Source organism: Bos javanicus, chromosome 15 (genome assembly GCF_032452875.1).
Source record: "Bos javanicus breed banteng chromosome 15, ARS-OSU_banteng_1.0, whole genome shotgun sequence".
Classification (NCBI taxonomy): Eukaryota; Metazoa; Chordata; class Mammalia; order Artiodactyla; family Bovidae; genus Bos; species Bos javanicus.
In genome coordinates, this window is record NC_083882.1 from 32,048,178 (window position 1) to 32,065,931 (window position 17,754).

A 17,754-nucleotide genomic window follows, 5' to 3' on the forward strand; every position below is an offset into this window, starting at 1 on the left:
GCTGGCTCTTTGCCTTTTCAGGTGACAGAACCTAAGGACTGAGCGGGCAGTGCAGCTGGCATTCAGGTCAGACTGACGCTCTCGAAAAAAGGCCATGGGACAGAGCCCTTCTTCAAGCAGCACAGAAGAGACTCAGCCTGACCGTGGAGCACCAGCACAGCCAGGGGCTCTCACCAGGTCCAATGGAGGGAGTTGATTTTGAGATGAACAGTCTATCTTACAGACCCTGAAGATCCATAGGGAAGTTGTGTAAAGTTGGGGGAGAGGGGGAGGGAAAGGGTGTTCTCTGTGATAGCAAATGCAAGTCAATAAAATACTTGAAAAAGGAGGCATGATAAGAAACTAACTTTACATGGTCACTAAATTGAGAATTAATTAAAAAGTTAAGCTCCAGCAGAAGATGACCCTTTCTTCTTCTCTGTCACCAGCTGATAGTATTTGGGGGCAGGGGAGAGAACCAAGGCCCACAGGGATGCAGGAGGGAAATAAAGCAGTGGGGTGGGTCATGCTTCCATTACCACCAAGCTCACTTGACCAACACCTTCTCAAGACCACCAGGCAGGGCCACCGGGAACTCAAGGAGGAGGGAGAGGAGCCAGGCAGGGAAGGGGGAGGGATGGGGGACAGAGTTGAGAGTCTAGGAAGGTGATGCTGGTTGGGGGCACCTAGCCAGACCTGCAAGGATTTTGAAGAGGCCTGGGAATGAGAGCTCTTGCTAGAGAGCCCTGGAGAAAGTCACAGTGAGTGGGGTTATCCAGACGAAAACAGCCTTTCATTTTATTCTTTTTAATTTTTGAAAAAAAATTTTATTTATTTTATTTGGCTGTGATGGGTCTTAGTTGTGGCATGCAGGATCTTCAATCTTTGTTGTGGCATGAGGGACTTTTTTTTTTTTAATTGCAGTATGTGGGATCTAGTTCCCTGACCAGGAATGGAACCTGGGCCCCCTGCATGGAGTCTTAGCCACTGGATCACCAGGGAAGTCCTGAAAACAGCCTTTAATAAGGAGGGAGAGAGATAATAAAAAGGCTTTACAACTCTCTGGTGTTGATAGAGGTTGAGTGTGGGCTCTTCCAATGATTTCTTTTCATATTGAACACGTTCATTCTTCCCCTAAACTCAGGCCTCCTCCTCATCCATAAAATGACAATGATAGTCCATCTTCACAGTCATTTTGGGGATCAAGTGAGATGATTCATGGTAGCCTGGGACCTCACAAATGCTAGGTTTTCAATATTACTGTTTTGTGTATTTGCAATACCGAGTTGGTATTGGAATTGAGCAGACTCAACACGTTAGCAGAACCTGTAGCCAAAAATAAGGAGCAACTGTTCTTTGTTCAATAAAACCTTTTTGAGCACCTTCCAGGCTGTACTGCCAGGAACTTGAATACACAGGGTGATGGAACAGTTGGTTGCACCCAGTCACACCCTTCCATGGGAACTGCCTTCAGGGGGCCTTTTCGGGGCATAGGACACACGGAACTATAACCACAGGTGGGCGTGTGGAGAGGGAGTCAACTGCATCTTCAGTGTAGGCACACTGCATTGTATTGCACTTTGCAGATACTGAGTTGTTTTTATCGTTTAGAGTGTTTTTCTGTGTGTTTGTTTTAACAAATCAAAGGTTTGTGGCAACCCTGAGTTGTTATATAAGTGCCCTTGGCCAACAGCGTTGGCTCATTTCATGTCTTTTGTGTCATATTTTGATAATTCTCACAATATTTCAAACTTTTTCACCCTGATTATATTTGTTATGGCGATCTGTGGTCAGTGATCTTTGATGTTACTGTTGTAACTGTCTTGAGGCACCACCAGTAGCCTCACCATGTAAGACAGGGAACTTAATCACTAGATGTTAATGTGCTCTGATTGCTCCATCAACCAGCTGTTGCCCCTTCTTCCCTCTCCTCAGACCTCCTTATTCCCAGACACATAAAAGTATTGAAATTAGGCCAGTTAATAACTCTATGGGGACTTCCCTGGTTGTCCCACAGTTAAGACTCCATGCTTCCACTGCAGAGGGTATGGGTCCAATCCCTGGATGGGTAACTAAGATTCTGAATGCCACAAAGCACAGCCAAATATAAAGGAAAAAAAAAAAACCTACAATGACCTCCAAGTGTTCAAGCAAAAGGAAGAGTCACATGTCTCTCACTTTAAGTAAAAATGATTTGTAAATGATTCAGCTTAGTGAGGAAGTTACATTGGAAGCCAAGATGAGCCAAAACTAGGCTTCTTGTGCCAAAGTTTGCCAAGGTGTGAATGCAAATTTCAGTTGTCTGTATATATATGTGTGTATATATATATATATATGGCTATGCTGGATCTCCATTGCTGCACAGCCTTTTTTTCTTTTTCTTTCTCTAGTTGTGGGAAGCAGAGGGCACTCATCATTGCATTGCTCAGACTTCTCATTTTGGTGGCTTCTCTTGTCGCACAGCACAGGCTCTAGAGCGCAGGCTCAGCAGTTGTGATGCACGGGCTTAGTTGCCCCATGGATGTGAGATCTTCCCAGATCTGGGATCCAACCCATGTCACCTGCATGGGCAGGTGGATTCTTATCCACTGAGCCACCAAGGAAGTCCAAAGGAAAAGTTCTCGAAGAAAATGGTAAGTGTTACTGCAGTGAACACATGAATGATAAGAAAGTGAAATAGCCTTATTGCTAGCAGTGCAAGAAAGGGTCCAGAAGATGTAGAGGCTAGATATTGAGGAACAAACCTCCGGAGTTGACTAAAGAGACCAAGACATGAGATCCTTCAATTTCCTTATTTATCCATTACTATGTGTTGGAATTATGCTTCTTTTACAGATAATAAAATGGAGGCTCAGGAAAGTTAAGTAATCTGCTCAAGATGTTTCAACTAATACATGTCAAAGCCAATGGTATTTCCAACCTCAAAGGCCATCGTCTTTCCATTCAGAGATTGTTCACTAAAAAAACAGCATAACACGATGGTTAGGAGCACAAAGTTTGGAACCAGATGGCCCCAGCTTCCTTGTATTTAGAGTAAGGATAATGTGCCTATTGTAAAACATTATTATGAAGACACAGTAAGTTAATCTCGCTAAGTGCTAAGCAAATGTCAGCTGTGGTGTAGCAGTAGTTGCAGTAGGCTGGGTTTTCCTTTGTGTATAACAATCAGGAAGAGAAAGGTAGATGGGGTTTTGGAAGACTGTGGATTCCAGTGCAAGTGAGTGAAATGATAAGTCATTTATATCACTGAAACATAGGGCATCTGGTGGAAAAAGTAATAAGAAAGACCGTGTTGGGTGGTAGGTTCAAAGCCTGAGCAGCTTCAGCTAGGACTGTCTCCCCTGGAGAAGGATGTAAGATGGGGGCAGAATGACACGCTGAGTGTGTCCATTGGCTGCTGAAGGTCAGGGACTCCCCACCAACAGAAGGACCCCCACACACACACACCCACATGGGCAGTCCTGGAAAGCTGAAAGAAACTACACTTGACCTGAGCCTTCTCATTCCCATACCACACCCATCCCCAAATCACCTCTTACCTCTCTCCACCTCTTCGGAATTTCATGTACTTGTCCCATTGATGTTGAGCAGTAGGACTCTGTAGTGTCCCATCAAGGCCCAAGTGCATTTAAAAGAAAAGACTTGGTAATTTAAGATTCTGGGACTGCTGATCTCTGGCAGTGAGACACAGAGGGAGCCCATGAGTTCAAGTAGAAATGCCTTTGTGACCCCTTTTCATTGAGTTGAGCAGGCTGCACTGTGGTTCTCAAACCTGTCTGTGCAGAGAAGTCATCCAGAGAACTCAAAAAGAAACAGATTCCTTGGCTCCACCATGAACTTTCTGTCTCAGAATCTCCAGGGCTAATGAAGAGGACAAGCACCTGGGTGATAACGTCACTAGTTCTTGCTGCTGCTGCTGCTAAGTCACTTCAGTCGTGTCTGACTGTGTGCGACCCCATAGACGGCAGCCCATCAGGCTCCCCCGTCCCTGGGACTCTCCAGGCAAGAATACTGGAGTGGGTTGCCATTTCCTTCTCCAATGAATGAAAGTGAAAAGTGAAAGTGAAGTCGCTCAGTCACATCTGACTCTTAGCGACCCCATGAACTACAGCCCACCAGGCTCCTCCGTCCATGGGATTTTCCAGGCAAGAGTACTGGAGTGGGGCGCCATTGCCTTCTCCGCACTAGCTCTTAAGGTTGAGCATCTAGACTTGGGCTGCTTGAAGCCCCCACACAGAGGGGTGTCCTCCTTCCCTATCAACTGCAGGGGCTGTGGGACTTCCCTGGTGGTCCAGTGGTTAAGACTCCATGCTTCTGTTACAGGAGGCTTGGTCCAACCCCTGGTCAGGCAGCTAAGATCACACATGCCTGGTGCAACTGGAAAAAAAAAAAAATGCAGGAGCTGTGAAGGCCCAATGAGCATGCCCCTTGACTTGGGCAGAGACCGTCAGCGCCCGCCTGGTGTCCTGGCCAATGCCTTTCCCTCCCACCTCCTCCTTCATGCCCTGTGTCACCACCCTGTTGTGGAGGAAACCTCCCCTCCTCCACCACCATCACCACCTCCACTGCAATGCCCACCCCAACAAGGGAAATACAGGTACTTTCTATTGAATGCCTTATCCCAAGTATTACATTCATTTTTCCCCTGAATCATCACAACCATACGAGATAGTCACTATTATTATCCTCATTTTATAGATAAGAAAGGACTTCCCTGGTGGCTAAGACGGTAAAGTGTCTGTCTCCAATGCAGGAGACCCGGGTTCCATCCCTGGGTTGGGAAGATCCCCTGGAAAAGAAAATGGCACCCCACTCCAGTACTATTGCCTGGAAAATCCCATAGATGGAGGAGCCTGGTAGGCTACAGTCCATGGGGTCACAAAGAGTAGGACATGACTGAGCGACTTCACTGTCTTTCACTTTTATAGATAAGAAAATCAAAACTAAAAGCAATTAAGAAATATGCCTGCAAGCATGAAGCTAGGCCATGGTAGGACTTTGACCTTAGGTTGGTCCAGATCCAGAACTGTAATTCCTAACTCCTGCACTTGGCTGCCCCTACAAGTTCCCAGCCACTAAGTCTTCACAGATACCATGTCTCTTTTTTACAGAGGACAACTGTTACACATTCTTCCCTTTGAGGGCTGGAGATGGAGGAGCAGCTTGTGAGTAGCGGCACGGAGCCACCTACCCTCAGAATAGACTCACGTTTTCCTGCTCCCTGTGGGGAGCCTTCAAGACTTTGTTCTAGGAGTCTGCCTTCCTAGGCTCCTGAAACAGGGCTATGGACGGGGCTGCCTGCCAGCCAGCCAGCCAGCCACCTGTCTCCACAGTATAATGCCCGGGGCTCTAATCCTCTCACAGAGCCGCTGAATGGCAGTAAACTGCGGCGACGCGTGGGACATTTGGTACTCCCCTCCCTTGGTCCAGCATCATATGTTTGAACTGCTAGTTTGTTCAGTCACTCAGTTATGTCCAGCTCTTTGTGAACCCATGAACTGCAAAACGCCAAGCTTCCCTGTCCTTCACTGTCTCCCAGCGTTTTCTCAAACTCATGCCCATTGAGTCAATGATGCCATCCAATCATCTCATCCTCTGTTGCCCCCATCTCCACTGGGTGTTAACTGTACTCCTTGAATGGTGTTTTTCAACCCTGGATGCTCTTTCCAAGAGCTTAAAAAAAAAAAAAAAAAAAAACCCACAGCTCTGCCCTACCAACCAGAATTTCTGGCTTAACTGAGTTAGGAGCCTGCCCAAAGTCCCCAGGGACTCTAATGGGTGACCATGTTTAGGAAGCCCAACCCTAGGATATTGCTGCTGGTCTGGTGCTAAGAATGTCTTTTAAATTTGGGAAAGTGGTGTTTCTTTCCTCCTGGAGAAACCTAAGTAACTCTTCTCTGATGAGAAGGAAGCAATTGCTCATATTGAGAAAAAGTTGTTTCTCTTTCCCTCCCCACGTGGACCAGAGAATCCCTATGTGCTGGGATCTCATGAGAGCAGAGACCCTCCAGACAAAAGCTCTCTGCCTCAGCAGTCCTGGTGGAGAAACTGCATCGAGGGCCAGAATCAGAACCCTCTCTATAGTCAGAAGAATGAGAATAGAAAGGGTGGAATCAGAGACCTGGATTCTTTTTTTTCGCCTTGGGCTGTACTGTGTTTTCGCTGCTGCCTGGGCTTTTCTCTAGTTGCGGCAGGTAGGGGCTACCCTTTAGTTGCCATGTTTGGCCCTCTAATTGCAGTGGCTTCTCTTATTGTGGAGGATGGACGCGAGGGCACATGGGCTTCAGTAGTGGCAGCACGTGGGCTCAGTAGTTGAGACTTCCGGGCTCTAGAGCATGGGCTTAACAGTTGTGGTGCACACGCCACTCAGCATGTGGGATCTTCCTGGACCAGGGAGCGAACCCATTTCTCTTGCACTGGCAGGTGGATTCTTTACCACTGAGCCACCAGGGACACTGGAAGCCTGGATTCTGGTAGTTTGTCCTCCGGTAAGGACTGTTGTCAGCCACCCCATAAGGAGCTGCTGCTGCTGCTGCAAAGTTGCTTCAGTCGTGTCCGACTCTTCGTGACCCCATGGACTGCAGCCTACCAGGCTCCTCTGTCCATGGGATTTTCCAGGCAAGAGTACTGGAGTGGGGTGCCATCGCCTTCTTCGGCCCCATAAGGAGAGCTATCTCTAAAATCTAGAAAGAAGCCTGCTGCCCTCCCCTGTCCCTTATTCCTCCATCTCACGATACTTGGAGTCTAACAGTTCTTTCTCACATTTATTCCAAACCCCTCCCGCTGCAGTGAAACGGCAGTTTTCCTGTCTGTCCTTGTCTGAAACAAAGAACCGCTGTTCCCTTTGTACAGATCTCCCGAGGACTAGCTGGTGGAGAGGCTGGTGGCAGAGGGTAAAGACAGAACTGTCTGACCTTGGTTTTGTGTAAGCCCTCAGGTGAAATTCTTCTCTTCCTCCGGGAGCCTAATGAGCTAAACAGAAGGTCATTCAAGTGAAGCCTCCTAAGTTTCACTCCTGGAATGAATAACTGTGACTTGGGGTTGTTATTGTTCATTATGTCTCTTCACTTATAGAGGGGATAACATTGTTTTGAGGGAAGGCCTCATCTAAGGAACAAATCAGGGCATTCCTGGTGGCCCAGTGGTAAAGAATCCACCTGCCAATGCAGGAGACGTGGATTTGATCTCTGGGTCAGGAAGATCCCTTGGAGTAGGAAATGGCAACCCACTCTAGTATTGTGTGGGAAATCCCATGGACAGAGGAGCCTGGTGGGCTACAGTTCATGGGCTCACAGAGTTGAACGCGACTTAGTGACTAAACAGCACTGATAACAAGGAATGAATCATCCTTATTTGCACTTATTTTACCGCTCTGGGCCTCCCCCAACTTCCACCACCACCACCAATAGCTTCACCTGAATTTTGTGAAGCAAAAAGAAGGGCAGATAAAGCCAGCATATGAACTGGCTCTTCTCTGTAGCAGAAAATAGGATGACAAGGACAGTATGAGACTGTTGCATTTAATATCCATAGATTTGTTCCAAGGGACAAGTCTAGGTGTTGAAAAACGGAACAGAGGTGGTCGTCTGAGGGGCTTAGGGGACTTACCTCAAGGGTCATGTTTCTGTTTGTGGCTGTGCAGTCTGTGTTCTGGCTTCACAGTTACTCTCACCATCTGGAGGGAAAGAACAACAACCCTCCCTGCTCAGTGACTCACTGGCTGAAATCAAGTCTTCAGTCTATTGGGCAGATTGTCCCACTTCTCCTCCCCTCCTGCCCTCCATGCTGTTTAGCTATGAGTGTCTCTTTCTAGCTTTTCCCACCGGGATAGCGTTCTTAGTGTTCTCTGCAATAGACTACCAAATAGAGTCTATGATTCATTGACCCGAATTATGTTCCCACTGACAATATCTGAAGAAATTCTGTTCCACAATGGCTTGCTGAATTTACAGGAAACATACATCACTCCCTGAAATTCACCCTCCCCAGTAAGGCCAACAAAAGAGCAAATTACATATTATCTTGTCGAAAGTCCTTGATGAAGAACGTACTGGTCTTGGCAATTCACTGTGTCTTTTCAAAAAGTTATGAGAAAGCAAGATCATTAGGGTTTTTCTGTGAAGTGCAGTTAAATCCTGAGGCATTTATGAAAGACTTCTCTGTTTGGACAATAAGCTATTTTCCTAAACCACAATTCTGAGGTCAAGTCCTAGGCTTACGTCCTGCTATAAGCACCTGAAGGCATCACAGACAGTTTTCTCAGCAACTATGTAAATTGCATAGGAACCAGGATCTATCTTTGATTTCTCTTGCCAATGATCTTAAGGAGGAAACAAAGTAATGTAAAAAGTTAAGAAGTCAAACATATGTTGCTTTCCTTAATGATAACCTTCTTCTGTAGTGATTTTGGTTTTCGTACACTCATCTCAGAATGAAATAAAGTAAAAGTTAAAAACCTCCTTCGTTAGTTTATAAGTTGCCGAGCAGAGTTAGGTAGAGTTCTTGCAAAGCAAAACAGAAGCATGAAGATGGAGCGAGCATACTCTACCTCATCTCTCCCACTGAAGGCAGCTATAAAAACTGGAAAGAATGCATGGGGCAGCTGAAAAGATGATGGCAGGTGGCTTGGAAAAGGAGACCAGGATTTGAAGTACCGCAGAACCAGCAATGAATCTCCTCCTCCCACTTGTTCCCCTTGGTGTCTGCTGGCTGGACTCAAGGCAGTCTGAAAACTGGAAGTGAGAACAAGACATGGTTAGAGTTCCAGGAGAAGCCTCCACTTCCAGCTCAACAAACAGAAAGGAGACTCCTTAATGCTTAGGGGGAGTAGAGAAAATGGTCCATTTTTCCTCCTCTCTCTTCTTTTTTTGCCCCAGGCCCCAGAAGATCCTGAGGTGGTGGTGGCATGGCAGCAGAGGGGCCCCTGGGCATCTAAAATCATGAGAAGAGGAACTTCCCACTCTGATTGGAGAAGCTGTGGTCTCCAGGGGGTGCTCCTCCCATTGCTATTACTATCTCTCTTGTTCTCCTGCTGCCTGGACCCAGATTTAGGTGCCCTTGTGAAAGTACACAGCAGACCAAGGAAATTAAAGCCCCAACTTTCTGACTAAAGGAATGAGAAGGGGAGCCCCAGAAAGTACTGAGGAGATTATGGAGAAGGAGGACCTAGGGACATTGTTGATGAATTCCTGAGCTCATCCATAAGGTTGACATGCATGAATATGACCCTAAGCAACATACTAAAGACTGAAAACTGAACTATGGGAGAGACCACTGCCCCCATCCCAGACTGACCACAGGAGGACACTGAGTAATCTGAGTAACACGGCAAAGGCTTTGAAAATGGAACTGACATTGGAACCACACACACAGAAGTATATAGTTGGAACCTGTGTCCTGAGCCCAGCCAAGTTGGTCACTACTAAAACAGAAGTATCAATACTCTTCACAGGATATAAATAAGACCCAGGATCTCATAGAAGAATATTGAAAATGTCCAGAGTAATCTAAAATTACTTGGCATACAATGAATCAGAAAAATCTCAAATTGCACAAAAAAAAGGTAATCAACATGTCAACAGTAAGATGATACAGATGTTGGAATAATCAAAGACTTAAAGCAACTATTATAAAAAATCCTCCAAGAAGGTTGAATATTCTTGAACCAAACGGAAACAGAGAAAGTCTCAATAAAGAAATAGAAGATATTAAATAAAGAACCAAATGGTAATTTTAGAACTAGATAATATAATAACTAATTTTTTTAATGCACGGATGGGGTACATTTTATTTATTATATTTTAAAATAGAAGAATGGAGATGTTAGAGGGAAGAATCAATGAACTGGAAAATAGTAGAAATCACCCAATCTCAATAACAGTAAAGAAAAAAATTGGAAAAAGTAAACAGAACAGCAGTTCCTCAGGGACATATGGGACATTGCCAAATGTCACTGGACATTTTTAGGTCTAATATTGATGTCACTGGAGTCCTAGAAAGAATGCAGTGCGCAAAAGTCATTTGAGGAAATAATGGCCCAAAATTTCCTAATTTGGTGAAAGATATTAATTGTGGTGCTTTCGAATTGTGGTGCTGCAGAAAACTCTTGAGAGTTCCTTAGACAGCAAGAAGATCAAACCAGTCAATCCTAAAGGAAATCAACCCTGAATATTCACTGGAAGGATTGATGCTGAAGCTGAAGCTCCAATACTTTGGCCAATAATGCAAAAAGCCAACTCATTGGAAAAGACCCTGATGCTGGGAAAGATTGAAGGCAGGAGGAGAAGGATGAGATGGTTGGATGGCATCACCGACTCAATGGACATGAGTCTGAGTAAACTCCAGGAGATAATAAAGGGCAGGGAAGCCTGGCATGCTGCAGTTCATAGTTTCACAAAGAGTCGGACACGACTTAGTGACTGAACAGCAAATAAATGTATAGGGGCTTTTCTGGTGGCTCAGTGGTAAAGAATCCACCTGCCAATGCTTGAGACTGGATTCAATCCCTGGATTGGGAAGATCTCCTGGAGAAGGAAATGGCAACCCACTCCAGTATTCTTGCCTGGGAAATCCCATGGACAGAGGAGCCCACCAGGCTCCTCTGCCCATGGGGTCGCAAAGAGTCAGACACAACTTAGAGACTAAACAACAAAACAACATTAATGTATAAAATCAAGCAGTTCAGCAAACTCACAAAAGTAAAAATCCGAAGTCATCCATACCAAGATGCATCACAATTGCTGAAACAAGAGAAAAAATCCTGGGAGCAACTTAAGAGAAAGGCCACAACAGGAACTAATAAAGATAAGAGCAGAAATCAATTACATTGAAAACAAAAAACCAATAGAGAGAAACCAAAAGTTGTTTCCTTAAAAAGATCAGTTACACTGATAACTCTCTTTGTCTTTATCTGCCCATCCCCACAACCTCAGCCCCTTGAAGCCCCATTTCTTGTGTTAATTACTCCATTCCTCCCTCCCTTGCTCTCCCTGTGTATACAGCCTTTTCTCTTTGGAATGCCTTTGTCTTTTTCCTCCTTTTCCCCTTTTCCACATCTCCCCAAATCCCCTTTCATATCCAACTCAGTAAGACAAAAATTTGTCATTAGTCCAAATTGTTACTGTCAGTTACCTAAGCCTTGCTGCTGCCGCTGCGTCAGTCGTGTCCGACTCTGTGCCACCCCATAGATGGCAGCCCACCAGGCTCCTCCATCCCTGGGATTCTCCAGGCAAGAACACTGGAGTGGGCTGCCATTTCCTTCTCCAATGCATGAAAGTGAAAAGTGAAAGTGAAGTCGCTCAGTAGTGTCTGAGTCTTAGCGACCCCATGGACTGCAGCCTACCAGGCTCCTCTGTCCATGGGATTTTCCAGGCAAGAGTACTGGAGTGGGGTGCCATTGCCTTCTCCGTACCTAAGCCCTAGATATGAACTATAAGGCACTGTAGAGTCAAGGCAATCCTAGTTGCTTTGGGCTTAACCAGAGTTTGATGCTCAGAGAAACAGGGTTTAGAATATGTTCTCTTAGTCTTTCTGAAGTACTTACCTAAAATTCCTTAATCCATGAAGACATTTTCAATGAATCCTTTATCCATTTTTTCCTTCACAGAAGTGGAATATTTTCAAAGCACCAAGGATTACTGCAAATCATTGTGGATTCAGGATATTTAAAAATATAAGAACATTACCATGTCTTCATCATAGGAGGGGGTATATTTCTATATCTAGGTATCACTTACTTTACTTGATCTGCTGTCATTAATTTGCCAGATATTTATTGAGAAGCAACTATAAGCAGAGCACAAATAAAACTTTGAGAAACTGCTTTTGACTGTTAGAAGCTTTGTTTGCACAGCTCCATCCTGAAATAGCAAAGTATTAATGCCTGCTTCTCCAGAGTCCTGGTTGGAGCTTGGAAATTAAACCCTTAGTGCATTCAAGCAGAAGTGGGAAGGTCTGTCTCACCTACATGAAGACTCAAGTAAGGGAGAATGGCCATCCCTGACAGTTCACCCCCAAAGAGAACGGTTCCCTTTCAAGGCTGGACACACATATGGCCTATCTCCCTCTAGGAAAGCAGAGCTTCTTTTTCCCTTTTTTAAAAGACTTTTTTATGTGGACCATTTTTAAAGCCTTTATTTGTTGCAATATTGCTTCTGTTTTATGTTTTGGTTTTTTGGTCACAAGGCATGGGGGATCTTAGCTCCCCAAGCAGGGATCACACCTGCCACCCCTGCGTGTGTGTGTGTGCTAAGTTGCTTCAGTTGTGTCCAACTCTTTGTGACTTTATGGACTGTATCCCACCAGGCTCCTCTGTCCGTGGGCTTCTCCAGGCATGAATACCAGAGTGGGTTGCCATACCCTCCTCCATGGGATCTTCCCATTCCAGGGACTGAACCCGCAGCTCTTATGTCTCCTGCATTGTCAGGCAGATTCTTTACCACTAGCACCACCTGGGAAGACCCCTGCTGCTGCTGTTGCTGCTGCTAAGTCACCAGTCGTGACCGACTCTGTGCGACCCCATAGACGGCAGCCCACCAGGCTCTGCCGTCCCTGGGATTCTCCAGGCAAGAACACTGGAGTGGGTTGCCATTTCCTTCTCCAATGCAGGAAAGTGAAAAGTGAAAGTGAAGTCGCTCAGTCGTGCCCGACTCTTCGAGACCCCATGGACTGCAGCCTTACCAGGCTCCTCCATCCATGGGATTTTCCAGGCAAGAGTACTGGAGTGGGGTGCCATTGCCTTCTCCGGAAGACCCCTGCATTAGAAGGCAAAGTCTTAACCACTTGACCCCCACAGAATTCCCAGAGCTTCCTAAATAGACTCTGAACTTTAAGACCAGACAGTTCTCCCTGGAGTGCGAGTATGTGTTGGGGGAGGGAACGCAAGTCTCCTTTCCTCCCCTCCTCTACCACTACCCAAAGTCCTAAGTCTCTTCTTTGACAAAGCAGCTGCTCTTCCTTGGGCAGGGCCACCTCTCTGCCAAACCTTATCTAGCTTCTTCAGATTAGCTTCATTGCCAGCCTGACCGGCCCCAGCACCTGATCTAACCCCCTTTCCATCAAGGAGACCACTGCTTGCTTACTCTGAAGGGCTCGTGTCTATTAACACAAGGCAAAGAGGGGAGAATTGGGCTGGCACTTGAGTCAGCAGTGCCTTACAGCATGTTTCCCCATAAATCACCATTTCAGAGTCCCGTTCAGGGTCCTCGTCATGACTGACGAGGACCTAGGTAGGGCCAGAACTTCACATTTGATCCCTTTGAAGCCAGAGGGAACGGTAAGCCTTTTCCACGCCTGAGCATGAGGCTGATGGAGCACAGAACATTTGGTGTGTCCCACATATAGAGTCTGCAAGGCCTGAGCTTCCTAGTTTCTAAATGCAGAAATGTTTATCTGCACTGTTGCCTTGGTAGACTTCCCAGGCCTGATGATGCTTCTGAGTTACCTAGGGAGCTTATTAGGGATTCCAGAGGGGCTGGTTCCATGGTCTGATGAGCTGGAGCCCAGGAATCTGTTCTTCACAACACATCTGGAGTAACTCTGAGGCAGCAGGTGCACCAGGCTGACATTTGGAAACAATGGGCGTATGTCACGACTGGATCAATCAGCGAGATGAGCTGACCTTAGATGGGGACTGTGGCACTTGGACTGTTCTGAGTTGTTCAGGGACCCATAAGAGTCCAGCTCGCAAAGCCATACCATAGTTTTTTCAGGACATCAGCTCTGCACATCTCCAATTCACCCTCTGGCACAGAAAATGCTGACTGGAGAAAGCAGAGCTGGCTAATGTGGAAAAGCTCTTAAGCACAAAGAGACGCTTGAACAAACTGGCGTTTCCCCTAAACAGTTCTCAACAGCCCTTTAAAAATGCAACAGAACTGACTGTATTTTTAATCATATTCAGCTCACTCACTCTCTCCTCACGATCCCCCATGCCTTACCTCTACAGGTCACTTCGAACATCAGGTTCAAAAAATCCTGGGCACAGGCCCAAACCAGCGTCTTTATGGGATTTTCTGTTTGTTTTCAAATGTTGCAAGGTTACAAACCAAGACAAAGATTCCCATCAGAACAGAGAAAGAGAGCAGTCATTGTCATCTATCCATTCATAAGGCCAAATTTTGGAATTCATTGCTGTCCTAACACAAATCATCTCAAGATTTAATTCTGTGAGAGAAAAAGAATGGAAACAAATCAAATGCCTGTCAATGAAGGGCTGATTACATGAGAAAGGATACAGTGGAAAATGATGCAGTCCTAAAAAAGGAAAAGTTTGTGTGTCCTGATTTGGCAAAAATGTTTATAAATGTGATGTTAATTGAAAAATTAAAGCAAAATGCAGAATCAAGGAAATGACATATGTATGCATTTGTTTATATCTGATTACATGTGCACTCCAGAAAGGACATCTTTAAATAATAACATTGTTTGCTTCTGAAAAAACACTATTTGGTGGTGTGTGTGTGTGAATACCCACGTGCAAACACACATGGGTATATAAGGTATGAGGGAGAATTCACCTATAGCCTTTTATACTTTAGTTTATGGGTTACCTGGTCAAAACATCGAATTAAAATATATATGTACACTAACAACTGTGCATTGAGGGAATACATGTAATCCAAATGAAGCTAAACATTGAAGTATTTATATTTAGTTTTAGTTTGGTTTCATTTTTTTTTTTCCAAAAAAAATTTGCCTCTCTAATCGTATTTTGCTCACCCTAATTTTAGGCCAAATCTGAATTATATGAACATACACACCAGCTGGACAGTAGGAGGAAGCAGTTAAGAATCCATTCTGGGAAAGAACATTTGCCTTGAGTGACTGATGTGCAAATAATGGAGACTGGCTACGTTTTCAGCCCTGCTCTCTCCTGATGGTGACAGTGTGAAGGTCAAGACCCACTGCTAGGGTGCCCTGGAATCTGCATATTCTTACAAATAGTCAAAGCGTGTGAGTCAATTTAAAATGATGACGGTTGATCCCCCAAATGACCCCCAATTACTCCTCTTCATGTTGTCACACCCTTACTCTTTAACTTGCAGCTCGTCTTATCGAGAGGTAGAGTCTACTGCCCAACTTCTCGACTCAGAACTGGCCTTTTGACTGGCTTTGGCCAATAAAATGAAGCAAAAGTAGTCATACCCCATGTCCAGGCCTAAAAAATCAAGAGGCCTTGCACACTTCTTTTCCTCTCTTGGAACCTTGCCTTGGACTTGAGCCCAAATATGGGTTAACTGCTGTGATGAGGCCACATGGACCTGGGCTGAGGTCCCCACTGTGGGAGACAGTCTGCCTGTCGGCTGAGCGCTGACACTTGAGCACCTCTTTGGGATCAGAATAGTCCAGCTGACCTGTTCACTCATGACTTAAATAGAGGCTTATTGTTTTAACCCACTGGGTTTTTTTTTTTTTTTAACTAAACTATAGTTAATTTACAATGTGTTGTTCATTTCAGGTGTACAGCAAAGTTATTCAGTTTTATATATATATTCAGTTATGTTATGTTGTTCAGTCATCCAGTCATGTGTGACCCTTTGCAACCGCATGGACTGCAGCACGCCAAGCCTCCTTGTCCCTCATCATCTCCCAAAGTTTGCCCAAGTTCATGTTCATTGCTTCGGTGATGCCATCCAGCCAGATACATATCCATCCAGTTAGATATATATAACTGAATATATGAAACAATCTGAAAAATAATGCATATTCTTTCAGATTCTTTTCTCTTATAGGGGCCAGATGGCTTTATATGTATTTTTTATTACTTATTACAAGATATTGAATATAGTTTCCTGTGCTATACAGTAAATCCTTGTTGTTTATCTATTTTGCATGTTAATAGCATGTAATCCCAAGCTTGCTAATCACAAACTCCTAATTTATCCCCCTCTCCTTTCCCTTTTGGTAACCATGTTTGTATTCTGTCTGTGAGTCTATTTCTCTTTTGTAAATAAGTTTATTTGTACTATTTTTTAGACTCCACATATAAGTGACACCTCATGATATTTGTCTTTCTCTGTCTGATTTACTTCACTTAGGATGATAGTCTGTAGGTCCACTCATGTTTCTGCCAATGGCATTCTTTTACCTTTTTCGTGGCTGAGTAATATTCCACTGTATCCATGTACCACATCTTCTCGACCCATTCATCTGTTGATGGACACTTAGTTTGTTTCCATGCCTTGGACGCTGTAAATAGTACTGGAATGAACACTGGGGTGTGTGTGTTATCATTTCAAATTAGAGTTCTTGCTTTTTCTGGATATATGGCCCAGGAGTGGGACTGCTGTATCACATGGTAACTTTAAGTTTAGCTTTTTAAGGAAACTCCTTACTGTTTCTCATAGTGTAAGTTACTGGGTTTGGGGATTGTTTCTTACATAATCTTATTGTGGTGACAGATGACGGAAACAGAACTCCTTCCCTGCCCTAGCTTTGTTTCTTTCCTCTCTCTAGTGCTATACTACTGCCTTCTCACTACCCACCCCTAGGTCTCCATTCATAAACTCCCTTATTAGAGAGCATCCATCATCCACCATGTGTCAGATCTTTAATACACACTCCTTGACTTCCAGGGATTGACAGCAGGTGGGGAAGCAGATAGACAGGAGGAGGTGTGCTCTGACCATTATGAACTTACGTGGGAGGAGCACTAGCTCAGCCTGGACACTCAGCAGAGTTTTCTGGAAGTGACCTCTGAGCTATTTTAAAGGATAAACAAAAGTGTGTCTCTGAAATTTGCAGGCAGAGTTCAACCCAGGGAAAAGCATGGGGACCTGTGTGTGAGAGACACCAACCAGCAGTGAAATGTTCCCTGCACTTTTCTCCCATTTCTAATCCTTCCTGGTTTCTAATCTCCACCACCATCCCCCAGGCCCCTCCTACCACTTCTTCTTTTTTTTCCCATGGTCTTCTGATTATAGTTTCTTATTAGAATCTCTTACAGTCTTGATATTCAAAGTGTGACCAGCAGACCAGCAGCTGTAACATCACCTGGGAGCTTGTTTTAAATGCGGATTTAGGTCCCATCCCTGACGTGCATCAGAATCTTCATTCTAACAAGATGTTGAGGTGGTTCACACACACAGGGAATTATACCCATTATCTTGTAATAACCTATAATGAATATAATTTGTAAAATATTGAATCATTATGCTTCCCACCTGAAATTAACACAATACTGTGGTATCAGGAGGAAGGCTAACAACTTGCCCTATAACTGAATCAATCACACAAACCGTTTAATAATAAACTTTGCAGAAGGTAAGTTCACCTGCAGAACGTATAATGCTTGTACCAGCTGCATTTTAGACTATCTTCTTAATAATAGGGGATTCCCAGGTGGCTCCTGCCATTGCAGGAGACATGGGTTCAATCCCTGGGTCAGGAAGATACTTTGGAGAAGGAAATGGCAACCCACTCCAGTATTCTTGCCTGGGAAATCTCATGGACAGAGGAGCCTGGTGAGCTACAGTCCATCCAGTCACAAAAAGTCGGGCTTAACAACTAAACAACAACTATTAATATAGCTATTTTTCTTGAAGACATGTTTTTATCTCCCTAATTAGGTTATAATCAAGGACTATGTTTCCTCAATTCATTACTCTTAAGTGCCTCAGGCAGAAAGATAATGCTGATATGATAGAGACAGAATCTTTCATTTCAGAGTCTGCAACCTAGGTCACTATGAACTGCAACTCAGCTTCATGCCTTGCTCTGCTCCTTGCTAAGGGCTATCCCTGGACAAGTTTCTTGATGTCAGTGAGCCTCGGTTTT

The 17,754-nt window shown here is 44.7% G+C and overlaps 1 long non-coding RNA gene across 2 annotated transcripts in view; it reads left to right on the forward strand.

Annotated features, from left to right (window-relative positions):
• LOC133261866 (uncharacterized) overlaps positions 1–17,242 on the forward strand; it is a 72,320-nt gene extending 55,078 nt beyond the window's left edge. For both annotated transcript variants that reach the window (XR_009741155.1, XR_009741156.1), the window contains 2 exons: positions 2,443–2,612; positions 14,709–17,242. This is a non-coding gene — a long non-coding RNA (uncharacterized LOC133261866). The remainder of the gene's footprint in view (positions 1–2,442; positions 2,613–14,708) is intronic.
• The last annotated feature ends 512 nt before the right edge of the window (positions 17,243–17,754 follow it).